Consider the following 26,859-nt stretch of genomic DNA (forward strand, 5'->3'; position numbering starts at 1 on the left):
GCATGCTCATCTAAAGATTTGCCCTCAACTAAGCTAGTTGGGGTTTCATCCCGAGCACATAGGGATCGAAGATGATCCAAGAAAAAAGCTTCAGGAGTGTGATAGATTTTGAGTGGTTCTTCAACCATTGGTGTAGTAGGTACAACTAAATTTTTTGGTATTTTGCGTTTCCTACCCATAACTTAAGATAGAAAACAAGAGCACAAAATAAAAACTACTTAGTGATAAAGCAAACAAGCACACACGAGAATATTCATCCCACGCTATAACTCCCCGGCAACGGCACCAGAAAAAGGTCTTGATAACCCAGAAGTATAGGGGGTCAATTGTAGCCTCTTTCGATAAGTAAGAGTGTCAAACCCAATGAGGATCTAAAGGTAGAACAAATATTCCCTCAAGTTCTATCGACCACCGATACAACTCTACGCACGCTTAATGTTCGCTTTACCTAGAACAAGTATGAAACTAGAAGTACTTTGTAGGTGTTGTTGGATAGGTTTGCAAGATAATAAAGAGCATGTGAATAAAAAGTAGGGGCTGTTTAGATGAAGACACAACTAAGTTAGTTTTAGTAGAGAGCTTTTTTGTCACGAGAAAGTTATTTGTCCCTAGGCAATCGATAACTAAACCGGTAATCATTATTGCAATTTTATTTGAGGGAGAGGCATAAGCTAACATACTTTCTCTTCTTGGATCATATGCACTTATGATTGGAACTATAGAAAGCATCCGCAACTACTAAAGATCATTAAGGTAAAACCCAACCATAGCATTATAAGGCATCAAGTCCTCTTTATTCCCATACGCAAACAACCTACTTACTCGGGTCTGTGTTTCTACCACTCATGCCACCCACCATAAGCAAATCATGAACATATTGCAAACCCTACAGTGGGGATCCCTCATGCTTGCGCAAAACGGAGAGCACCATAGGATAGCACCAATAATAAAACATGCAACTCAAACCAATCACGATCATCAATTAACCCATAGGACAAAACGGGTCTACTCAAACATCATAGGATAGCCATACATCATTGGGAATTAATATATAGCGTTGAGCACCATGTTTAAGTAGAGATTACAGCAGGTAAAAGAGGAGTTACACCGCTGCATAGAGGGGGGAAGAGTTGGTGATGACGGCGGTGAAGTTGTTGGTGAAGATTGTGGTGACGATGATGGCCCCGGTGGCACTCCGGTGCCACCGGAAGCGAGGGGGAGAGAGCCCCCTTCTTCTTATTCTTCTTCTTCTTCCTAGACCTTCTCCCTAGATGGGAGAAGGGTTTCCCCTCTGGTCCATGGCCTCCATGGCATGGGAGGGGTGAGAGCCCCTCCGAGATTGGATCTGTCTCTCTGTCACTCTCTGTTTCTGCATTGGCAGATTCTGCCCTTTCACCGTTTCTTAAATTCTCGGAGATCCGTAACTCCGATTGGGCTGAATTTTGGACACGATCTCTATCCGGATATTAGCTTTCTTGTGGCAAAAGAAGGGCACCAACCGCCTTATGGGGTGGCCACAACGGCCCAGGACGCACCTGACCCCCTGGGGCGCGCCCCCCTTGCATCGTGGCCCCCTCGGGCATCGTCTCGCGTTGATTCTTCATCCCAAAAATCTCATATATTCCACAAAAAATCTCCGTCAGTTTTTAACCCGTTTGGACTCCGTTTGATATGGATTTTCGGCGAAACAAAAACATGCAACAAACAGGAACTGGCACTGGGCACTGGATCAATATGTTAGTCCCAAAAATAGTATAAAAAGTTGCCAAAAGTATATGAAAGTTGTATAATATTGGCATGGAACAATCAAAAATTATAGATACGACGGAGACGTATCATTGATGGGCATATCATATCACTTATATTGATTGCGTGTGATGTTTATCCTTTATGCATCTTATTTCGCTTAGTTCGGTGGTAGCATTATAAGATGATCTCTCACTAAATTTCAAGGTGTAAGTGTTCTCCCTGAGTATGCACCATTGCTACAGTTCGTCGTGCCGAGACACCACGTGATGATCGGGTGTGATAAGCTCTATGTTCACATACAATGGGTGCAAGCCAGTTTTGCACACGCAAAATACTCAGGTTAAACTTGACGAGCCTAGCATATGCAGATATGGCCTTGGAACACTGAGATCGAAAGGTCGAGCGTGAATCATATAGTAGATATGATCAACATAGTGATGTTCACCATTGAAAACTACTCCATCTCACGTGATGATCGAACATGGTTTAGTTGATATGGATCACGTGATCACTTAGATGATTAGAGAGATATCTATCTAAGTGGGAGTTCTTAAGTAATTTGATTAATTGAACTTTAATTTATCATGAACTTAGTACCTGATAGTATTTTGCGTGTCCATGTTGTTGTAGATAGATGACCCGTGTTGTTGTTCCGTTGAATTTTAATGCGTTCCTAGAGAAAGCTAAGTTGAAAGATGGTGGTAGCAATTACACGGGCTGGGACCGTAACTCGAGGATTATCCTCATTGCTGCATAGAAGAATTACGTCCTGGAAGGACCGCTAGGTGAAAAACCCACTGCAGGAGCAACACCATATGTTATGAACACATGGCAGAGCAAAGCTGATGACTACTTGATAGTTCAGTGTGCCATGCTTTACGGCTTAGAACTGGGACTTCAACGACGTTTTGAACGTCATGGAGCATATGAGATATTCCAGGAGTTGAAGTTAATATTTCAAGCAAATGCTCGAATTGAGAGATATGAAGTCTCCAATAAGTTCTACAACTGCAAAATGGAGGAGAATAGTTCTGTCAGTGAACATATACTCAGAATGTCTGGGTACCACAACCACTTGACTCAGCTGAGAGTTAAACTTCCTGATGATAGTGTCATTGACAGAGTTCTTCAATCACTACCACCAAACTACAAGAGCTTCGTGATGAACTATAATATGCAAGGGATGGATAAGACTATTCCTGAGCTCTTCGCAATGCTAAAGGCTGCGGAGGTAGAAATCAAGAAGGAGCATCAAGTGTTGACGGTCAAAAAGACCACTAGTTTCAAGAAAAAGGGTAAAGGGAAGAAGGGGAACTTCAAGAAGAACAGCAAGCCAGTTGCCGCTCAAGTGAAGAAACCCAAGTCTGGACCTAAGCCTGAAACTGGGTGCTTCTATTGCAAAGGGACTGATCACTGGAAGCGAAACTGCCCCAAGAATTTGGCGGAGAAGAAGGATGGCAAAGTGAAAGGTATATTTGATATACATTTTTATTGATGTGTACCTTACTAATGCTCGCAGTAGCGCCTAGGTATTTCATACTGGTTCTGTTGCTAATATTTGCAACTCGAAATAGGGGCTATGGATTAAGCGAATATTGGCTAAGGACGAGGTGACGATGCGCGTGGGAAATGGTTCCAAAGTCGATGTGATCGCCGTCGGCACCCTACCTCTACATCTACCTTCAGGATTAGTTTTAGACCTAAATAATTTTTATTTGGTGCCAGGTTGAGCATGAACATTATATCTGGATCTTGTTTGATGCGAGACGGTTATTCATTTAAATCAGAGAATAATGGTTGTTCTTTTTATATGAGTAATATCTTTTATGGTCATGCACCCTTGATGAGTGGTCTATTTTTACTAAATCTTGATAGTAGTGACACACATGTTCATAGTATTGAAGCCAAAAGGTGCAGAGTTGATAATGATAGCGCAACTTACTTGTGGCACTGCGTTTGGGTCATATTGGTGTAAAGCACATGAAGAAACTCCATTCTGATGGACTTCTGGAATCACTTGATTATGAATCACTTGGTACTTGCGAACCATGCCTCATGGGCAAGATGACTAAAACTCCGTTCTCCAGAACAATGGAGCGAGCAACAGAGTTATTGGAAATCATACATACTGATGTATGTGGTCCAATGAACATTGAAGCTCGTGGCGGATATCGTTATTTTCTCACCTTCACAGATGATTTGAGCAGATATGGGTATATCTACTTAATGAAACATAAGTCCGAAACATTTGAAAAGTTCAAAGAATTTCAGAGTGAAGTGGAAAATCATCGTAACAAGAAAATAAAGTTTCTATGATCTGATTATGGAGGAGAATATTTGAGTTATGAGTTTGGTCTTCATTTGAAACAACGAGGAATAGTTTCGCAACTCACGCCACCCGGAACACCACAGCGTAATGGTGTGTCGGAACGTCGTAATCGTACTTTACTAGATATGGTGCGATCTATGATGTCTCTTACTGATTTACCACTATTGTTTTGGGGTTATGCTTTAGAGACGGCTACATTCACGTTAAATAGGGAACCATATAAATCCGTTGAGATGACACCTTATGAACTGTGGTTTAGCAAGAAACCCAAGTTGTCGTTTCTTAAAGTTTGGGGCCGCGATGCTTATGTGAAAAAGCTTCAACCTGATAAGCTCAAACCCAAATTGGAGAAATGTGTCTTCACGGAAACCCAAAGGAGACTGTTGGGTACACCTTCTATCACAGATCCGAAGGCAAGATATTCGTTGCTAAGAATGGATCATTTCTAAAGGAGTTTCTCTCGAAAGAAGTGAGTGGGAGGAAAGTAGAACTTGATGAGGTAATTGTACCTGCTCCCTTATTGGAAAGTAGTTCATCACTGAAATTAGTTCCAGTGATTCCTACACCAGTAAGTGAGGAAGCTAATGATGATGATCATGAAACTTCTGATCATGTTACTACTGAACCTCATAAGTCAATCAGAGTAAGATCTGCACCAGAGTGGTACGGTAATCCTGTTCTGGAGGTCATGTTACTTGACCATGATGAACCTACGAACTATGAGGAAGCAATGATGAGCCTAGATTCCGCAAAATGGCTTGAGGCCATGAAATCTGAGATGGGATCCATGTATGAGAACAAAGTGTGGACTTTGGTTGACTTGCCCGATGATCTGCAGGCCATATAGAATAAATGGATCTTCAAGAAGAAGACTGACACTGATGGTAATGTTACTGTCTACAAAGCTCGACTTGTTGCAAAAGGTTTTCGACAAGTGCAAGGAGTTGACTACGATGAGACCTTCTCACCCGTAGCGATGCTTACGTCTGTCCGAATCATGTTAGCAATTGCCGCATTTTATGATTATGAAATTTGGCAAATGGATGTCAAAACTGCATTCCTTAATGGATATCTTGAAGAAGAGTTGTATATGATGAAACCAAAAGGTTTTGTTGATCCAAAAGGTGCTAACAAAGTGTGCAAGCTCCAGCGATCCATTTATGGACTGATGCAAGCCTCTCGGAGTTGGAATATACACTTTGATAATGTGATCAAAGCATATGGTTTTATACAGACTTTTGGAGAAGCCTGTATTTACAAGAAAGTGAGTGGGAGCTCTGTAGCATTTATGATATTATATGTAGATGACATATTGTTGATCGGAAATGATACTGAATTTCTGAATAGCATAAAAGGATACTTGAATAAGAATTTTTCAATGAAAGACCTCGGTTAAGCTGCCTATATATTGGGCATCAAGATCTATAGAGATAGATCAAGATGCTTAATTGGACTTTCACAAAGCACATACCTTGATAAAGTTTTGAAGAAGTTCAAAATGGATCAAGAAAGAAAGGGTTCTTGCCTGTGTTACAAGGTGTGAAGTTGAGTCAGACTCAATGTCCGACCACTACAGAAGATAGAGAGAAAATGAAAGTCATTCCCTATGCTTCAACCATAGGTTATATCATGTATGCAATGTTGTGTACCAGACCTGATGTGTGCCTTGCTATTAGTTTAGCAGGGAGGTACCAAAGTAATCCAGGAGTGGATCACTGGACAGCGGTCAGGAACATCCTGAAATACCTGAAAATGACTAAGGATATGTTTCTCGTTTATGGAGGTGACAAAGAGCTCGTCGTAAATGGTTATGTCGATGCAAGCTTTGACACTGATCCAGATGACTCTAAGTCACAAACCGGATACGTATTTTTATTAAATGGTGGAGCTATTAGTTGGTGCAGTTCCAAGCAGAGCGTTGTGGCGGGATCTACGTGTGAAGCAGAGTACATAGCTGCTTCGGAAGCAGCAAACGAAGGAGTCTAGGTGAAGGAGTTCATCCGATCTAGGTGTAATACCTAGTGCATCGGGTCCAGTGAAAATCTTTTGTGACAATACTGGTGCAATTGCCTTGGCAAAGGAATCCACATTTCACAAGAGATCCAAGAACATCAAGAGACGCATCAATTCCATCCGTGATCAAGTCAAGGAGGGAGACATAGAGATTTGCAAGATACATACGGATCTGAATGTTGCAGACCCGTTGACTAAGCCTCTCTCACGAGCAAAACATGATCAACACCAAGACTCCATGAGTGTTAGAATCATTACAATGTAATCTAGATTATTGACTCTAGTGCAAGTGGGAGACTGAGGGAAATATGCCCTAGAGGCACAATAAAGTTGTTATTTATATTTCCTTATACCATGATAAATGTTTATTATTCATGCTAGAATTGTATTAACCGGAAACTTAGTACATGTGTGAATACATAGACAAACAGAGCGTCACTAGTATGCCTCTAGTTGACTAGCTCGTTGAATCAATGATGGTTATGTTTCCTGACCATAGACATGAGTTGTCATTTGATTAACAGGATCATATCATTAGAGAATGATGTGATTGACTTGACCCATCCGTTAGCTTAGCATGATGATCGTTTAGTTTGTTGCTATTGCTTTCTCCATAACTTATACATGTCCCTATGTCTATGAGATCATGCAACTCCCGAATACCGGAGGAACACTTAGTGTGCTATCAAACGTCACAACATAACTGGGTGACTATAAAGATGCTCTACAGGTGTCTTCGATGGTGTTTGTTCAGTTGGCATAGATCGAGATTAGGATTTGTCACTGTCGGTGTTTTGGGAACGGGGGTCCCCAGACTTGCCTGCCTGCGGCCCATGGCGTGGCTTTGCTGGCAGGCGTGTACGACCCATCTTCATCAACCAGGAATCAACATCCTCGCGAGGGACCAACCCTCACGAGGCGGACGACACAAGACCTCCTCTGGAGCGGCCCCACTAGGCTGGCTCGTGAGGGGCGGAGAGTTCAAGGCCGCGCAAACTCGCAAGGTTCTCGTGACATAAGCCATGACGATCGATACCAGGCGGGCGCCAGGTGGGCGCCAGCATTCGCATCGTCCTTGTTTCCTCTTTGGTGCTAAGGGGGCAAGCGCAGGCGCGGAGTACCGAGGCATCAAGCGAAGGTTTCCATATTGGTGCAACGAGACCAAGACCAGAAGGACGGCAAGACGGAGATCACCATGGAGCCCAGGACGACATCACCACCAGAGCCTTTGGCAGGCGAAGACTGCTTTTGTCAGTATAGCTTGTACTAGATGTGCCCTTTCAAATTGGCCGTTGTTGGCTCCCTTCCCGCTCAATATTTGGGGAGAGGACCAGGGCCTCTATAAATAGGACTAGCCACCACCATAGGCAGGGACGGATCATTTAAGGTCATCCCCAACCACACTAGTTCATCAAGCACAAGAACACCTCAACCTCAGGAGGTTGTTCTTCCCCTTGTACTGTTCGTCCTCAGCCCAAGAGGCAATCCACCACCACCACACTAGAGTAGGGTATTACACCACAATGGTGGCCCAAACCAGTATAAATCTTGTGTCCTTTGTGTTGCGAGTTCGTCGAGTTAGTTCATGAGATCTAGGCTAAATTAGGACGCAGATTGATAGGAGGGGGGGGGGGAGATCTTCGCGCGCACCCAAGTGTTTGAACCTTAAGGGTTTTGCCAGAACCCGTGATCCGACATTTGGCGCGCCAGGTAGGGGTGCGCCGGAGTTTTCCTTCCATTGGCTCGCGCTCCATCTCCACGCCCGCTCCCCATGGTGGACGCCTCTTCAGCTGGATCTACCGGCACCCACGGTGGAGCTCGGGGCTCCGAGCCCTTGCCCCCGCCTTGCGATAGGTGCAGCGGCCACCCAAGTTCAAGCCGGAGATGCCGCCGCGCTACGACGGTGCGGCAGACCCGTCGGCTTTCCTACTAGCGTACGAGGAGGCCGTCCTGGAAGCCGAGGGCGACAACAAGATCTTTGCCAACTAGTTCCCAATGGCCCTTGTGGGCGCGCCGCACGCCTGGATCCTCCACTTGCCGGAGTCTTCTGTCGCCACCTGGGAGGAGCTGCGTAGCCTCTTCGTCACTCGCTTCGGGGAACCAACGGCTCCCATCATCGCAACTCTTCTCGGTGGTTCGCAAGAACTACCCTCAGATCGACACATCAAGCCGTACCTTCGCCAGATCGACGTCGCTTCCAAGTGCCCGAGGGCTCCGCCCGGCTGGGCCGTGCCTGAGGCCAACCTCACCTTCGACTCGGAGGACCATCCCGCCTCCACCGTCGGTTCGGGTGCGCTCCTGATGCTGTGCGCGCCCACCATCTGCCACGTATCCATCACCAAGACGCTCGTTGACGGCGGCGCCGACCTCAATGTGCCCTCCGTCGAGGACTTCAGCCTCCTTCACATACCGTTCGAGCGGCTCCGCCCTAGCAAGCCCTTTTCGGGAGTTGGCGGAGGCCCCGCCCGCTCCCTGGGGCAGATCTGCCTCCCTGTGACCTTCGGCACGCGCGACAACTACCGCACCGAGCTCATCGACTTCGACATCGCCCGCATTGGCCTCCCATACAACACCATCCTCGGGTACCCAGCTCTGGCCCAGTTCATGGCAGCAACCCATCCTGCTTACAATCTCATGAAGATGCCGGGGAGCCAGGGTGTCCTCAGCATCAAGGGGGACGCCAAGGAGGCCCTGGCGATGCTCAAGCCTGCCCTCAGGGCCGTCGCGACAGCACGACCCACAGACGCGGATACCTCCAAGGCTAAGGGAGCTGTACCAACCAAGAAGAAGCAGTTCTTCACTCAGGCCAAGGCAGAAACCAAGCAAGTGTTGGTCGAGGAGGACGGGTCCTTCGGGGCAACCTCTACCATAGGCGCCAACCTCGAGCCTGCTCAGGAGGAGGCGCTGGTGAAGTTTTTGCGTGCAAACAAGGGTGTGTTCTCCTGGGAGCCCGATCAGCTGGTAGGGGTCCCAAGAGAGGTAATAGAGCACCACCTGAAGGTGTGCCCAAACGTACACCCTGTGAAGCAGAAGGCAAGGTGGCAGTCCACGGATAAGCAAGCTTTCATCGTCCAAGAAACCCGCAAGTTAGAGGCTGCGGGTGTCATTCGCGAGGTTCGTTACCCCGAGTGGCTGGCGAACCCCGTCGTCGTCCCCAAGAAAGGCGGGAAGGAGCGGATGTGTGTTGACTTCACCAACCTCAACAAGGCCTGCCCCCAAGATCCGTTCCCGCTTCCATGCATCGGCCAGATTGTCGACTCCACCATCGAGTGTGACTTGCTATGTTTCCTCAATGCGTTCTTAGGATATCACCAGATCAAGATGGCGGTAGAAGATGTGGAGAAGGCGGCCTTCCTGACCCCGTGTGGGGTGTACTGCTACACCTGCATGCCGTTCGGGCTGCGCAACACGGGCGCAACCTTCCAATGACTCATGCACATCACCTTAGGGCGGCAGCTCGGGAGAAACGCCGAAGCCTACATCAACGACAACATGGTGAAGTCCCGGGAGGCGGGGACCTTGATCCAAGACCTAGAGGAGACCTTTGAAAGCCTTCGCCAGGTGGACTTCGGCTCAATCCGGAGAAATGTGTGTTTGGCGTCCCTTCCGGCAAGCTGTTGGGTTTCCTGGTGTCCCACAGGGGGTCGAGTGTGACACCCCAAAATTTTGACCTTGTTTTAATAAATTAAATTTTTCCAGGAAATTAAAACTTTTATTTTCTGGGCTCCCTTTTTATTTTTGAACCTTTTTCTCCCTTGTTATTATGGAGTTTTTTTTTTCCAAAATGAAAACTTTGCAAAATATGTTATTGGACTTGTTTAACCTCTCAAGAAGAACTCTTCTTTTATTAGTAGAACTAATTACATAATTAATTTGCCTGATCTTTATTTTCTTGAAAATTGGTTTTCAAGGTTACATGGCCATATTTGAACTACAACCATTTGATAAATTCACAAAAAGTTCCAACCAAAATTTGGAGATGTCATGTGATGTTTTTAAATCACTTTTATGCAAAAATATCTTTTATTCATGTAATATTTTGAGCTTTGCATCAATTTTTCTTCTCTGGTCCAGAGTGCAATTTTGCACTACAACCCATTTAAATATTTCTTTCTGGCCTCCACCAAAATTATGGGATGTTGGTAGTAGCATATGATTCAACATTATGCAAAAACCTAGTGCTGTTCTTTGAAAATTTTGAGTGAATCAACCTCTTTTCCATTCTGGTCCAGCCTTGTGATTTCTACTGCAACCCTATTTATTTTTGCTCCAGTAACCTTGTGCCTTCTCCTACTTGTAGACAGACCTACCAAACCCCTAAGTCCAGGAGCATGCACCCATTTGAATATTTTTGGTTCATGAAATAATGCCATTTATCTCCTGTCCAGAATTGTAGTTTTGCAAAACTTGCACTAACAAGTTTGTGCTTTTCACAAACTAACCTCACCACCCTCTTATTCATCTAAAGAGACCCCACTCTGGAAGTTTTGGCCACTCCAAGAAATGCCTAGGTGCCTGTGGCATTTTGTCAAACACCTAGAGTGCATGAATAGCTTTGACATGAATTTTGTCATTGCACTGTGAACTTGCACCTCTGATCAAACTAACCTATCCACTAAGCCTCTAGATGACTTTAACCTAGGTCTGTTAAACCCCAACCTCACCCGAGACCTCTAGCATGCCCTGGCATTTTGTCGAGCACGTTCCGTGCGTGCTCTGGGCGCGAGCAGAGCACACGTTTTGCACGTGCTGCGCCCGAGCCACCGCGTCGTGCCCCTGGGTTTGGCCCGCTCTGCAGAGCCGCGCCACGCGCTCCCCTTCTCACCGCAACGCGCCAAGAGCCCCTCGCCACGGCTCCGGCAAGCCAGGAGCTAGCCGCCACGGCCGCCCGACAGCCCCTGCTCATGTCGGCGCCGCCCGAGCCTCTCCCGCTCGCCACCTGCCCCCTGGAACAGCGCGAGCTCATCCACAAGCGTGTCCACTAGCGCTCGTCGCCGCCATGACGCCCTAGCTACAGAATGGCGGTCGCCGGCGACCTTATCCGCGGCCACCGTCGGAACCGACCCCGATCGCCTATTTAAGGAGCCCCGAGCTCGTCTCCGCACGCAGGCAGTCCCAAGCCATCTCCCTAGGACCCCCATTGGCAGCCAATCGACCCGGGGAGGTCTCCTTCCCCATCTCCGGCAACCACGGCCGCCCCCACTGCCTCGTTCATTCCGGCACCACCAGGGCCTCCCCCTTTCCGTTCTCTTCACCAAGAACTCCCTCTTCCTCCCGTGAACCGTTCCCCCTGCTCGATTTTGATCGGGACTCACCGCGGGAGAAAAATCACTTTGCCCGACAGCCACCGTCCGCCGCGAAGCTCGCCGCCGGCAGCTCCGTCCACCCCCGAGACCGTAACGACTACGGGAGTGACCGTCTCGATCCCCTGAGCCTGCGGGTGACCTTCGTTTCCCGAACGATGCCGCCGTTTGCCAGCGAGCATCGCCGGAGTCCCGCCTCCTCTCGGGGCAAAGGAAGAGGAGGGAGGTCGACTAGCCAAACCTGACCAGTGGGTCCCCCGGGCCCACTGTCAGTGACTCACGCGCCGCCCACGCTGGATAAGTGGAGGCGTAAAGGCTCAAGTACGTCTCCTTTGTGCGAAAGCGTAATTCCATTCGAACCGTTTTCTTTTCTGGATTTTCTTTTAAAAACAGATTTTGACTAGAGCTTTGACTGTCTATAACTTTTTAAATATAACTCCAAATGAATTGATTCTTTTTCATACATCTCTCAAATTCTGTCTAGTTTATTTTAAGATTTATTTGAAAATTTTCCAAACAACTTTTTTGTACTGTTTTTGAAATATGTGTTATTTGCATATTTTTGAAAATAGGATTTTTGAAGAGAAGAAAGCTTTCAAAAGATTTGGAGTGCACCCTGCCTTTCCACACCATGAAGGCAAGCATCTTGAACCCTGGCATAATATTTCTGGTGTGTTAGGTGATACAATTATAACACCACCTCATTTCGGAGAACTCGTTATTTTATGTGGTGATACGATCATTTGCATGAATGCATATTAGTGATTTTCCTTGCTGTTGCGAATGTATATACTTGTGATGGTAATCATCCTCATGTGCCTTGCATGCATGCCAGAAAGGAATCCGGGAAAGCCTCTGCCTTGGGTAGGAGTGAGCTTGTCGCCGGTCCCCGTCAGGACGGTTATGTCCGGTATGGCATAGTAAGGTATAATGGGTGGTGATTTCGTCGGTTGAAGTATATTTGATATACATGTCATGCAGGGAACTCATAAGCCTCCTGAGTCGGCCATAGATCGAGTCTTGTTCCGGTAACCCCCATACTTGTTTCGTACTGCCACTGGTCCCTACCGTAGGTGGGGTATGGTTGAGTAAGTTGTTAACCCTTGTCTTGGCACACACCGTACAGAGTGGCCATGGTGGAAGATACCGTTTGTAGCCGGTAGGCATGCCACCTGGTCCGGGGGCATGGGTGTATCCGGTTGGGACCGAGAGGGGGGCACCCCTTAGAGCGCACGATAGAAATTTGATCCCATGCTACGCGAGGTTGTAGCCTCCCCACTTAGAGTTTTTCTTAACACGTGTCATGGGTGATTCCAGACACGAGTAAAAGCTGGTGTGTGCAAGTCAGGTGTGTTTCAGTTAAAAGACCGTAGACAGAATTAGTCTGATGGACTAAAGGAATCCGTTACTCGTGGGTAAAGAGTACACCCTCTGCAGAGATATTAAACCTATTCTAATAGCCGTGTCCATGGTTAAGGACTACAGTCTGGGATGGGTCAAGTGTCGGTCTTAGTGTCGGTCTTTGGAGGAGAAACTACTAAACCCGAATATTGATTATGACTTGTGATATATGATGGTTATGATTATTATCATTATGGACTAACCGTTTGCATTGTTTGAAATAATGAATATCCATGGGACGGTACCACCCCCTGGATATTCACTATGATTATGTTTATATATATAAGCCCTTTATGTGGCGTCGCTCAGACGCCCGACTGTGGCAGGTTCGTTATTTCATTTACTTACAAGCCCTTTATGTGGTGTCGCCCAGACGCCCGATTGTGGCATGCTTGTTATTTTATTTACTTCATAAACCCTTTATGCGGTGTCGCTCAGACGCCCAACTGTGGCATGCTTGTTATTTTATTTACTTCATAAGCCCTTTATGTGGTGTCGCTGAGACGCCCGACTGTGGCATGCTTGTTATTTATTTACCTTATAAGCCCTTTATGTGGTGTCGCTAAGACGCCCGATTGAGGCATGCTCACTTTTACTATCCTTTTGAGACGTCGCTTCAGACATCCGGTTGGTGCATTTTAATACTATTCTGTCATTACCTATTCCTGTTGCATATAAATAACCTGCTTGCATGCATCGGGATTTTATTTTCATGACTGACATTGTGATTATAGAATATTTTCAGAGCATGAATATTGTTTGCTATATTATACTCGTGTTCATAATGTTTGCGAGTACATTCAAAAGTACTCACTGGCTTGTCCCTGGCTATTGTCTTGGCCAGATTGCTTGCTTGGAGAGGAGCGTTGCGATGACAGCCTCGGAACCTAAGCAACGGTGATAGCAGCCTCGCGAAGATAGGAGTTAACCTGGTCAGCTGTTCCTGTGGGAAATGGAGTCCCATAGACCATGGTGAACCAAAAACTGCTTCCGCCATCGACCACTAGAAACCAATTGTTGTACTCACAGACCCGAATGGTCTTGTACTACACATTTTGTATTTTTGCTTGGAATTTCTGTATCAAGTTGGTGCCTCATCAACTAACAGTAATCCTGGGGCTGGTGAGCACAATGGCCATTTTCTGGAAATTAATACCCGGAAAACCGGTCGCGACAGACTTGGTATCAGAGCCAGGCTGACCATTGGCTAATCCTATCCTAGCCAGGTCAATAAACCTAGGTTAACCAACCCACTAGACCTTAACTGAACCCCAGCCAAGCTTCCCTTGCAAGATAGCCATACAGTGACCCGACACCTTTTGGCAGTCGGTGCCCAACCTATTAGCCTAACCTGTCAATCATGCGCCTGTGACCGAATCCTGAATAGTCTTTTTCGCAAGCGGGCGAAGGAAGACTCCATCCCCTTTTCTATAAAAGGGTACGCTAGCCTCAACTCAGCACAACACAACCGCTACCCAAAACCGAGCCTTAATGCCTGGCCCCGTCGTGCACAATGAGACCACAACAACCAACGTTGGAGGCTTTGTGACCATACTCGCAAACCTCACCCGTCGTGCCTACGCGTTAGAGGAGCCCCCAGAATATGTTGTGTACCAAGGACTCATGAGCAATGAGAGCCGACAATTCTGGGCCACTGTACACATCTACGGTAGGGGTCTAGCGCCCGAGCACCCCTACAGGTTCACCGGAAGGACAACTTCCTTTGAGCCTCAAGCCATCCAACTAGCTGCTCGAGAGGCTATAGTTCATCTCCGGCACTTGTCGCCCAGAGTTAACTGTCGCTCATTCCACTACTACCCCGGACGTGAAGGGTATGGTAGGCCACCCCAAGTTGCCAACGGAGATCACGAGACAGATCCTGCATTGTTGCATCTAGTGCGCTATGTAGGTGCACTAGAGGAACTGTTCGATCAAATCACCATTGACCTAATCGCAGCTCGTGGAGAGCTGGTTCGTCGAGCCCCGGCGAGAGAAGAGAACAAGCCAACGCCGACAACCCAGTCGTGCTGTTTGGACACCCGATCGAGTCCCTGAGATCTGCCCCAGCCGTCGGCCAAGGTGCTTTGATGACCCCAGAAGTGCTTCGTCGCCTCTTGGGAGCACACTCCAACGGGGTTGTGGCCAACAATCCCCGAGATGGTCATCATCGCTACCCCGAGCCTGCAGCCCCTCAACCCACTCCAGCTAATCCCGATAGTGAGACCAGAGGAGAAGCCTCGACATCCACAAGGCACGCCCGCTTGGATATAAACGAGGTAGACTAAGTCACTCGAGTAGTGTCGAGTCCCAGTGTATCCTCACTTTGTAATCGTGTGACCTTGTAAATAAACGCCGCCTGTTGTTGTGCCTTTGTAGCCTTACATGGATATGACAGCATGCAGTATAAATGTCTATCCAAGACACAGTTACCAAAAACCTCTCCGACAACCCCCACAGTAACACGTCACATTAGTGTATCTGTGGCATGACCCCAACCCGTGGAGCAGAGCTGGAAATTTCATTGCCATTCACCACGGTAAAATGACCCAGCTCCGGTGCTATAAAAAGGCCACCGCGTGACCTTGCCAAGCACCCCTCATCTTGTGCACCATCCTCACAACCATTTCTTGCCATGCCGAGCCCTAGTGTTTATCTGAGAACCCCAGATGCAACCCCGGGTAGTTTTGTCAAAATATTGTGGGATTTTACCTGCAGTACCATGGGCGCTACCCAGCCACCCTAGTACGAGCTATTCAAATCGAGAATCACTCCTTCCACCTCGAGATATTGGGCAGCAGTACACATCCCTCCCGTAAACTCAAACCAAGACCCAACGGAGGTCTCCTTCGTAGGGAAATCTATGTCGACCCCGCATATGGCCATAGAAGCTGCTGTATACGAAGCGCTTGCTCGCCTTTGATTCGCGGTACCCTATGCCAGCGAACGAGGATATTATTACTTTCCGAACCGTGCAGCACCCGGAGGAGTAACATCTTTTCCCGGTGGACGAATTGAGAGAGACCTAGTCCTGGCCAACCTTGTCCAGTACGCCATCGCTCAAGACCGTTTAACCCAATGTGTGATGGGTTATCTCCAGAGCCTCGCAGATTTAAATCCTCAGATCGCCATTGGCAGATCACTAAGGCCCGGCCAGGAGAGACGCGTTCATCGGTTGATCAATTCGCTCTCCCCGATAGAAGAGGAGTGTGTCCCAGTACCAGAGACGTTTTCTCGGGACCCCGTCCAGTTACCGTTTCCATTTTAGACGTCGCTTTTGTGTTCATTATTGCAACATTTATTTATGTGTTGTAACTTATGCGTGATACCCTGAGCTTGTGCGACGAGTCAATTAGTTGGCTTCTACTAATGTGTGTAGTTTTTGTTGTGGTTTATGCTCCTTTAAGTTAACCGATTTCCCTCGCGAAAAATCCTGGAGTGAGATTTTTTTTGCTGCATCGTACACCTTCTCATGACGTGGATTATTTAGTTTCACACAGCACCACGGCAGCAGACTCACAACCGCTCGAACACCTACCCTGCTTGCAAAAACACGTAACCGTGGAGTATTTGTTTTTCAAAAACAATCCTTAGCAAATCTCGAGGACGAGATTTTTCTTAAGGGGGGTAGTGTTGTGACACCCCAAAATTTTGACCTTGTTTTAATAAATTAATTTTTTTTCAGGAAATTAAAACTTCTATTTTCTGGGCTCCCTTTTTATTTTTGAACCTTTTTCTCCCTTGTTATTATGGAGTTTTTTTTCCAAAATGAAAACGTTGCAAAATATGTTATTGGACTTGTTTAACCTCTCAAGAAAAACTCTTCTTTTATTAGTAGAACTAATTACATAATTAATTTGCTTGATCTTTATTTTCTTGAAAATTGGTTTTCAAGGTTACATGGCCATATTTGAACTACAACCATTTGATAAATTCACAAAAAGTTCCAACCAAAATTTGGAGATGTCATGTGATGTTTTTAAATCACTTTTACGCAAAAATATCTTTTATTCATGTAATATTTTGAGCTCTGCATCAATTTTTCTTCTCCGGTCCAGAGTGCAATTTTGCACTACAACCCATTTAAATATTTCTTTATGGCCTCCACCAAAATTATGGGATGTTGGTAGTAGCATATGATTCAACATTATGCAAAAACCTAGTGCTGTTCTTTGAAAATTTTGAGTGAATCAACCTCTTTTCCATTCTGGTCCAGCCTTGTGATTTCTACTGCAACCCTATTTATTTTTGCTCCAGTAACCTTGTGCCTTCTCCTACTGGTAGACAGCCCTACCAAACCCCTAAGTCCAGGAGCATGCACCCATTTGAATATTTTTGGTTCATGAAATAATGCCATTTATCTCCTGTCCAGAATTGTAGTTTTGCAAAACTTGCACTAACAAGTTTGTGCTTTTCACAAACTAACCTCACCACCCTCTTATTCATCTAAAGAGACCCCACTCTGGAAGTTTTGGCCACTCCAAGAAATGCCTAGGTGCCTGTGGCATTTTGTCAAACACCTAGAGTGCATGAATAGCTTTGACATGAATTTTGTCATTGCACTGTGAACTTGCACCTCTGATCAAACTAACCTGTCCACTAAGCCTCTAGATGACTTTAACCTAGGTCTGTTAAACCCCAACCTCACCCGAGACCTCTAGCATGCCTTGGCATTTTGTCGAGCACGTTCCATGCGTGCTCTGGGCTTGAGCAGAGCACGCGTTTTGCACGTGCCGCGCCCGAGCCGCCGCGTCGTGCCCCTGGGTTTGGCCCGCTCTGCAGAGCCGCGCCACGCGCTCCCCTTCTCACCGCAACGTGCCAAGAGCCCCTCGCCACGGCTCCGGCAAGCCAGGAGCTAGCCGCCACGGCCGCCCGACAGCCCCTGCTCATGTCGGCGCCGCCCGAGCCTCTCCCGCTCGCCACCTGCCCCCTGGAACAGCGCGAGCTCATCCACAAGCGTGTCCACTAGCGCTCGTCGCCGCCACGACGCCCTAGCTACAGAATGGCGGTCGCCAGCGACCTTATCCGCGGCCGCCGTCGGAACCGACCCCGATCGCCTATTTAAGGAGCCCCGAGCTCGTCTCCGCACGCAGGCAGTCCCAAGCCATCTCCCTAGGACCCCCATTGGCAGCCAATCGACCCGGGGAGGTCTCCTTCCCCATCTCCGGCAACCACGGCCGCCCCCACTGCCTCGTTCATTCCGGCACCACCAGGGCCTCCCCCTTTCCGTTCTCTTCACCAAGAACTCCCTCTTCCTCCCGTGAACCGTTCCCCCTGCTCGATTTTGATCGGGACTCACCGCGGGAGAAAAATCACTTTACCCGACAGCCACCGTCCGCCGCGAAGCTCGCCGCCGGCAGCTCCGTCCACCCCCGAGACCGTAACGACTACCGGAGTGACCGTCTCGATTCCCTGAGCCCGCGGGTGACCTCCATTTCCCGAACGATGCCGCCGTTCGCCAGCGAGCATCGCCGGAGTCCCGCCTCCTCTCGGGGCAGAGGAAGAGGAGGGAGGTCGACTAGTCAAACCTGACCAGTGGGTCCCCCGGGCCCACTGTCAGTGACTCATGCGCCACCCACGCTGGATAAGTGGAGGCGTAAAGGCTCAAGTACGTCTCCTCTGTGCGAAAGCGTAATTCCATTCGAACCGTTTTCTTTTCTGGATTTTCTTTTAAAAACAGATTTTGACCAGAGCTTTGACTGTCTATAACTTTTTAAATATAACTCCAAATGAATTGATTCTTTTTCATACATCTCTCAAATTCTATCTAGTTTATTTTAAGATTTATTTGAAAATTTTCCAAACAACTTTTTTGTACTGTTTTTGAAATATGTGTTATTTGCATATTTTTGAAAATAGGATTTTTGAAGATAAGAAAGCTTTCAAAAGATTTAGAGTGCACCCTGCCTTTCCACACCATGAAGGCAAGCATCTTGAACCCTGGCATAATATTTCTGGTGTGTTAGTTGATACGATTATAGCACCACCTCATTTCGGAGAACTCGTTATTTTATGTGGTGATACGATCATTTGCATGAATGCATATTAGTGATTTCCTTGCTGTTGCGAATGTATATACTTGTGATGGTAATCATCCTCATGTGCCTTGCATGCATGCCGGAAAGGAATCCAGGAAAGCCTCTGCCTTGGGTAGGAGTGAGCTTGTCGCCGGTCCCCGTCGGGACGGTTATGTCCGTTATGGCATAGTAAGGTATAATGGGTGGTGATTTCGTCGGTTGAAATATATTTGATATACATGTCATGCAGGGAACTCATAAGCCTCCTGAGTCGGCCATAGATCGAGTCTTGTTCCGGTAACCCCCATACTTGTTTCGTACTGCCATTGGTCCCTACCATAGGTGGGGTATGGTTCAGTAAGTTGTTAACCCTTGTCTTGGCACACATCGTACAGAGAGGCCATGGTGGAAGATACCGGTTGTAGCCGGTAGGCATGCCACCTGGTCTGGGGGCATGGGTGTATCCGGTTGGGACCGAGAGGGGGGCACCCCTTAGAGCGCGCGATAGAAATTTGATCCCATGCTACGCGAGGTTGTAGCCTCCCCACTTAGAGTTTTGCTTAACAGGTGTCATGGGTGATTCCAGACACGAGTAAAAGCTGGTGTGTGCAAGTCAGGTGTGTTTCAATTAAAAGACCGTAGACGGAATTAGTCCGATGGACTAAAGGAATCCGTTACTCGTGGGTAAAGAGTACACCCTCTGCAGAGATATTAAACCTATTCTAATAGCCGTGTCCATGGTTAAGGACTACAGTCTGGGATGGGTCAAGTGTCGGTCTTAGTGTCGGTCTTCGGAGGAGAAACTACTAAACCCGAATATTGATTATGACTTGTGATATATGATGGTTATGATTATTATCATTATGGACTAACCGTTTGCATTGTTTGAAATAATGAATATCCCTGGGACGGTACCACCCCCTGGATATTCACTATGATTATGTTTATATATATAAGCCCTTTATGTGGCGTCGCTCAGACGCCCGACTGTGGCAGGTTCGTTATTTCATTTACTTACAAGCCCTTTATGTGGTGTCGCCCAGACGCCCGACTGTGGCATGCTTGTTATTTTATTTACTTCATAAGCCCTTTATGCGGTGTCGCTCAGACGCCCGACTGTGGCATGCTTGTTATTTTATTTACTTCATAAGCCCTTTATGTGGTGTCGCTGAGACGCCCGACTGTGGCATGCTTGTTATTTATTTACCTTATAAGCCCTTTATGTGGTGTCGCTAAGACGCCCGATTGAGGCATGCTCACTTTTACTATCCTTTCGAGACGTCGCTTCAGACATCCGATCGATGCATTTTAATACTATTCTATCATTACATATTCCTGTTGCATATAAATAACCTGCTTGCATGCATCAGGATTTTATTTTCATGACTGACGTTGTGATTATAGAGTATTTTCAGAGCATGAATATTGTTTGCTATATTATACCCGTGTTCATATTGTTTGCGAGTACATTGAGAAGTACTCACTGGCTTGTCCCTGGCTATTGTCTTGGCCAGATTGCTTGCTTGGAGAGGAGCGTTGCGATGACAGCCTCGGAACCTAAGCAACGGTGATAGCAGCCTTGCGAAGATAGGAGTTAACCTGGTCAGCTGTTCCTGTGGGAAATGGAGTCCCATAGACCATGGTGAACCACAAACCGCTTCCGCCATCGACCACTAGAAACCAATTGTTGTACTCACAGACCCGAATGGTCTTGTACTACACATTTTGTATTTTTGCTTGGAATTTCTGTATCAAGTTGGTGCCTCATCAACTAACAGTAATCCTGGGGCTGGTGAGCACAACGGCCATTTTCTGGAAATTAATACCCGGAAAACCGGTCGCGACATCGAGGCCAACCCAGAGAAGGTGAAGGCCATTGAAGACATGAGTCCACTACAGACCCTCAAGGAAATGCATAAGTTGGCTGGTCGGGTGACTGCGTTGGGGGCGCTTCATCTCCAAGCTGGGAGAGCGCGCCCTACCCTTCTTTAAGCTGATGAAAAAGAAGGGCCCGTTCGAGTGGACCCCGGAGGCCGACCAAGCTTTTCAAGACCTCAAGAGATACCTGACCAGCCCTCCAGTGATGGTGGCACCGTGACCTCGCGAGCCCCTAGTGCTCAGCCAGCGCAGCCCTGGTGGCGGTTTGGGAAGAACATCAAGCCAAATGGCGCACCGCGCCGTGCCATGCCTCCAGCACAGACGACGCAAGACCAGAAGGGCGCCACAAGGGCCGCATCAGCAGCGGCAGAGGATCAGGCTCGGCAGGACAACGCCCCCAAACTCGCAAAGACTTCGACAAGTGACCAAGCGTCAGGGGATCTACCCCCTCAGGACGCACCCCAACTTCCATAAGACGCGAACCTCATCAGCACGCCTACCCTCGTCGAGCACCCGGTATACTTCGTCAGTACGGTGTTGCGGGACACAAGAGCATGGTACCCCATGCCTCAGAAGCTCCTACTCGCGCTCTTAGTGGCCTCGCGAAAGCTGCGGCAATGCTTCCAGGGCCACCCCATCAAGGTCGTCTTAGCTTACCCATTGGAGAGAGTTCTCAGGAGCCCCAACTCTGCCGGAAGAGTCGCTGAATGGAACATCAAGTTGCAAGCATTCTAGCTGGAGTTCAGTACTACCAGGGTCATCAAGGGGGTCGCGCTCACTGATTTTGTGGCAGAATGGACAGACGCCCCGGCGCTCGAAGAAGGCGAAGACCGGTCCCTCTCGCTGGGAAGCAAGGCGCCCAACGGCTGGGTCATGTATTTCCATGGTGCCTTCGTGCGCCAGGGCGTGGGGGCTGGAGCAGTACTCATCTCGCCCACTCAGGACAAGCTCTACTACGCCATGCAGCTCTGCTTCCAGTAGGGCGAGAAGGTCTCCAACAACATTGCAGAATACGAGGGCCTCATAGCCGGCCTGAAGGCTACGGTGGCGCTGGGGGTGAAGCGTCTCACTATCAGGGGCGACTGACAGCTCCTCGTCAACTTCTCCAACAAGGTATACGAGCCGAAGGAAGAGCACATGGAAGCGTACCTCACGGAGGTGCGCAAGATGGAGAAGCAATTTTTGGGCCTGGAGTTGCAGCACGTGCCCCGTGGAACCAACAAGGAAGCAGACGACATCGCCAGAGAGCATCCAAGCGACAAACCTAGGAGCCTGGCATCGTCGAGGAGGGGCTCCTCAAGCCATCAGCAACGCCACCGATTTCAAGAATAACTCAGCCTCGGGAGGAACTCCCGCAGCCACCAGCCTCAGGAGCCCTAGCCTGTGGTCCGACCTTAGGAGCGTGCCTACTCCTAGCGCTCGAGCCCCAGGAGGGATGCTGGACCAAGGAATTCAAGGAATACCTGATGCAAGGGGCGTTGCCAGAGAAGGAGGAGGATGCGGAGCGCATGGCCCGTCAGGCCACGACATACTACATCCAGGATGGTGAGTTATATAGAAAGCGACCAAATGACGTTACACTACGTTGCATCTCTAGGGAACAGGGGAAAGAGCTGATAGCTGACATACATGGCGGAGACTGTGGGCACCTCTCATCGTCGCAAACCCTCATCGGCAAGGCATTCCGAAGTGGATTCTACTGGCCTACGACACTCAACAACGCGGCTGAGCTGGTGAGGTCCTACGAGGCCTGCCAATTCAATGCCAAGCAGATCCATCAGCCAGCTCAGGGCCTCCAGACCATCCCACTCTCATGGCCGTTCGCGGTCAGGGGGCTGGATATTCTGGGTCCGTTCCCTCGGGCGCCTGGGGGCTATCGATACCTCTACGTCGCCATCGACATGTTCACTAAGTGGCCGGAGGTTGAAGCCGTCCGCGCCATCCCAGCTAGCTCTGCAGTCAAGTTCATCAAGGGCCTCGTGAGCCGTTTTGGGGTCCCCAACCGCATCATCAGCGATAACGGCTCGCAGTTCACTAGTAATCTCTTCAAGTCATATTGTGATAACCTTGGAGCGCAGATCTGCTACGCCTCAGTAGCACACCCCAGGAGCAATGGCCAGGCTGAACACGCCAACATGGAGGTCCCGAAGGGCCTCAAGACCAGGACCTTCAAGAAGAATCTCGAGGCCTGTGGCAGGGGCTGGCACGACGAGCTCCAGTCTATGCTGTGGTCGATCCGCACCACCGCCACCAAGCCAACGGGCGAAACCCCGTTCTTCCTCATCTATGGAGCAGAAGCAGTCCTCCCTCATGAGGTTGAGCATCGCTTCGCACGGGTCCTGGCGTTTGATGAGACGCAGCAGGATGCCATGCGGGGGATGGACCTCGTGCTGGGGGAGGAATGATGCCATGAAGCTGCACTATGGGCGGCAAGATACCAGCAGGCGCTGCGGCGGTACCACTGCCGCAGCGTCCGCTCCAGGACTCTTGAGGTGGGTGATCTCGTCCTGAGGCGGGTGCTCTCCAGGGAGGGGCTGCATATGCTCTCGCCCATGTGGGAGGGCCCGTTCAAGGTTGTCCACGTCTCCAGGCCTGGCGCCGCGCGCCTGGAGACACAGGACGGGGCACCCGTCCAGAACGCCTGGAACATCCAACACCTCCAGAAGTTCTACCCATGAAGAAAGGCCCAGTGCCTGTGAAGAAGGCCCGATTCCTGTGAAGAAAGGCCCAATGCATGTGGAGAAGGTTCGGTGCTTGTGAAGAAAGGCCCAGTGCCTGTGAAGCAAGGCCCCGTGCCTGTGAAGAATCGCTGCCCGTGACACTCTCACGTAATAATGAGTGGGGTTGTACATGCCCCGGAGCCTCAGGAGAGCCGCCCTTGGGCCTCGGGGGCTCCCTCCCACGCCGAGTGGCAGCACTTAGCTCCGCGCTAGTGAGAAGATGTCAAAGACTAGACTAGGTGCCGGACACGGCTTTTCATTTTCTTTCCGAAGTTGGCTCGCCCCTCTTTTAATTGAAATTTGCTTTCTGGTATCCCTTGCTGGTCCCGTTTTATCGCTTTCTGCCTTTGCCTCTTTGGTTGACCTGAACTCTCCCTCGCGAGGGGGTTGAACATGTACCTTTGTGAGCTTCCTCCTTCTGTCTTTTTGCGAGGCACTCTTGTTCGAGCCCACAAGCTGGCGCACCTCCCCTGATCCGTGCCCCACGGGTATCACGACGTGAAGCACTGAGTCAAGGCATGCGACGCCTATGACCAAGCCCTGGGTGAGCAATAAACCTCTTGACGATTTTTTTTGCAGTTCCTAAGCACATATCAGGTCAAGAAGGCCTCGACAGGCGCTAGGAAGCAAGCACCTCGTGAGGAGGAGGCCACTTAAAACAAGTCGAGCTAAGTTATCCGTACATAAAACGATGATGTTGTGACACGGCACGGGAATGGCAAACATAACATAACGATTGAGATCATAGTTCAATACACGCCCCTCCGGGGCCCATTCTGGTTTCTTGCTGATGCAGGAAGGAAAAGAAGAACAAAATAGAGGTGGCGCCTACAACGGTTCGTGGGCACAGGCCCCAGCGCCCTCATGAGCTCAACCGGACCCCTCCTCACGCTTTACGGAGGTGCTACAACGAGACGACCTGCCACCGTCTTCGAAGTGGGCATGGCAGCGTGGCCGCTGGTCGTAGCCGCCACTGCTAGAGCTGTCGCTGGGGGAAGAGCTGCCATAGCCGGACAAGACACGGTCGGCACCAAGGACGGGTTCGCCCTCATCTTCGTCGCGGCCATCGCCAAGGCCGAGCAGCTCCTCGCCGTCGTTCACCTCGAGGCAGCACCCGACGCGGTGACCATCTTCCCCAAACACCCTCACATAGAGGGTCGCGTCACCGTCGTACTTGAAGTGAAGGGTGCACCGCCTGCCTAGGCCATGCGCGCGGGCGAACGTCTGCCAACCACGTGCCAGAGCTACATTGCCCGCGACGGAGATTGCAATCGCAACCCAGGAAGCCCTGCTGCAGCAGCCGTCTGCCTATAGCCAAATCCCGCCAGGACCTGAGGCCGGCATCTCGTCGGCGAAGAAGCGCGGGAGCTGAAGCCAGTTGCCGGCCAGGTTCTCCGACCAGACGACGAACTCCGGCAACATCTCCGCCGAGTGGAAGCGAGGCCGGGGAGGCCGCGCGACCACGACACATCTCCCTTCGTCAACGGGACCACCACAAGCGGAGCCGCGGCGGGGGTTGTGGTGTGTTTGCGGGGACGGCTGCGTCCACGCTTGGGCACCGGGGAGCCGGGCCCCTCGCGAGGGCCTTTCCCTTCTCTGCGGCGGTGAACCCCCTTGACTGCGCCATTGGTGACAGGAGAGGAGCAAGGAAGGAGGAGAAGCAGAAGAGGAAGAGGAAGGATGGGCGATGGGGGCTCCAGCCCCTCCCATTTATACCAGGAGAAGGCCAACCAGCACCCCCACGATCACAATTAATGATGGTTTTCCTTGCATGTCGCAGGGACTTGTCACGTCGGGCAATTGCCAACGCAGCATGGGGAAGTGGAGACGCTCACGTCCAATCAAACGCCACGCATCGCCCGAGGCCGCATGCTATTGGGGCCCGTGGCGCTCCACACTTGACCCTTGGCTTCGCCTCGAAGCCAAGCCCGAGCGCGCCTTGGGCCCGGGGGCTACTGTCGGTGTTCTGGGAACAGGGGTCCCTAGACTTTCCTGTCCACGGCCCATGGCGTGGCTTTGCTGGCAAGCCTGTACGGACCATCTTCATCAGCCAGGAATCAACACCCTCGCGAGGGACCAAGCCTCGCGAGGCGGACGACACAAGACCTCCTCAGGAGCGGCCTCACCAGGCTGGCTCGTGAGGGGCGGAGAGTTCAAGGCCAGGCAAACCTAGCAAGGTTCTCGTGATGTAAGCCATGACGATCGAGACCAGGTGGGCGCCAGGCGGGCGCCAGCGCGCGAAGTGTCCTTGTTTCCTCTTTGGTGCTAAGGGGGCAAGCGCAGGCGCGGAGTACCGAGGCATCACGCAAAGGTTTCCATATTGGTGCAACGAGACCAAGACCAGAAGGACAACAAGACGGAGGTTACCATGGAGCCCAGGACGGCGTCACCACCAGAGCCTTTGGCAGGCGAAGACTGCTTTTGTCAGGATAGCTTGTACTAGTTGTCCCCTTTCAAATTGGCCGTTGTTGGCTCCCTTCCCGCTCAATATTTGGGGAGAGGACCAGGGCCTCTATAAATAGGACTAGCCACCACCATAGGCAGGGACAGATCATTTAAGGTCATCCCCAACCACACTAGTTCATCAAGCACAATAACACCTCAACCTCAGGAGGTTGTTCTTCCCCTTGTACTGTTCGTCCTTAGCCTAAGAGGCAATCCACCACCACCACACTAGAGTAGGGTATTACACCACAACGGTGGCCCGAACTCGTATAAATCTTGTGTCCTTTGTGTTGCGAGTTTGTCGAGTTAGTTCGTGAGATCTAGGCTAAGTTAGGACGCGAATCGATAGGGGGGGGGGAGATCTTCGCGCACCCTAGTGTTCGAACCTTAAGGGTTTTGCCGGAACCCGTGATCCGACAGTCACTCCGAGTATCGGAGAGGTATCTCTAGGCCCTCTCGGTAATGCACATAACTATAAGCCTTGCAAGCAATGTGACTAATGAGTTAGTTGCGGGATGATGCATTACAGAATGAGTAAAGAGACTTGCCGATAACGAGATTGAACTAGGTATTGAGATACCGACGATCGAATCTCGGGCAAGTAACATACCGATGACAAAGGGAACAATGTATGTTGTTGTGCGGTTTGACCGATGAAGATCTTCATAGAATATGTAGGAACCAATATGTGCATCCAGGTTCTGCTATTGGTTATTGACTGGAGATGAGTCTCGGTCATGTCTACATAGTTCTGGAACCCATAGGGTGCGCACGCTTAACGTTCGGTGATGATCGATATTATGAGTTTATGTGTTTTGATGTACCGAAGGTAGTTCAGAGTGTCGGATATGATCACAGACATGACGAGGAGTCTCTAAATGGTCGAGACGTAAAGATCAATATATTGGAAGCCTATGTTTGGACACCGGAATGGTTCTGGATGAGTTCGGGCATTTTCCGGAATACCGGGAGGTTACCGAAACCCCCCGGGGAGTATATGGGCCTTA

The sequence above is a fragment of the Triticum dicoccoides genome, chromosome 4A (assembly GCF_002162155.2).
Source record: "Triticum dicoccoides isolate Atlit2015 ecotype Zavitan chromosome 4A, WEW_v2.0, whole genome shotgun sequence".
In the NCBI taxonomy this organism is placed as follows: Eukaryota; Viridiplantae; Streptophyta; class Magnoliopsida; order Poales; family Poaceae; genus Triticum; species Triticum dicoccoides.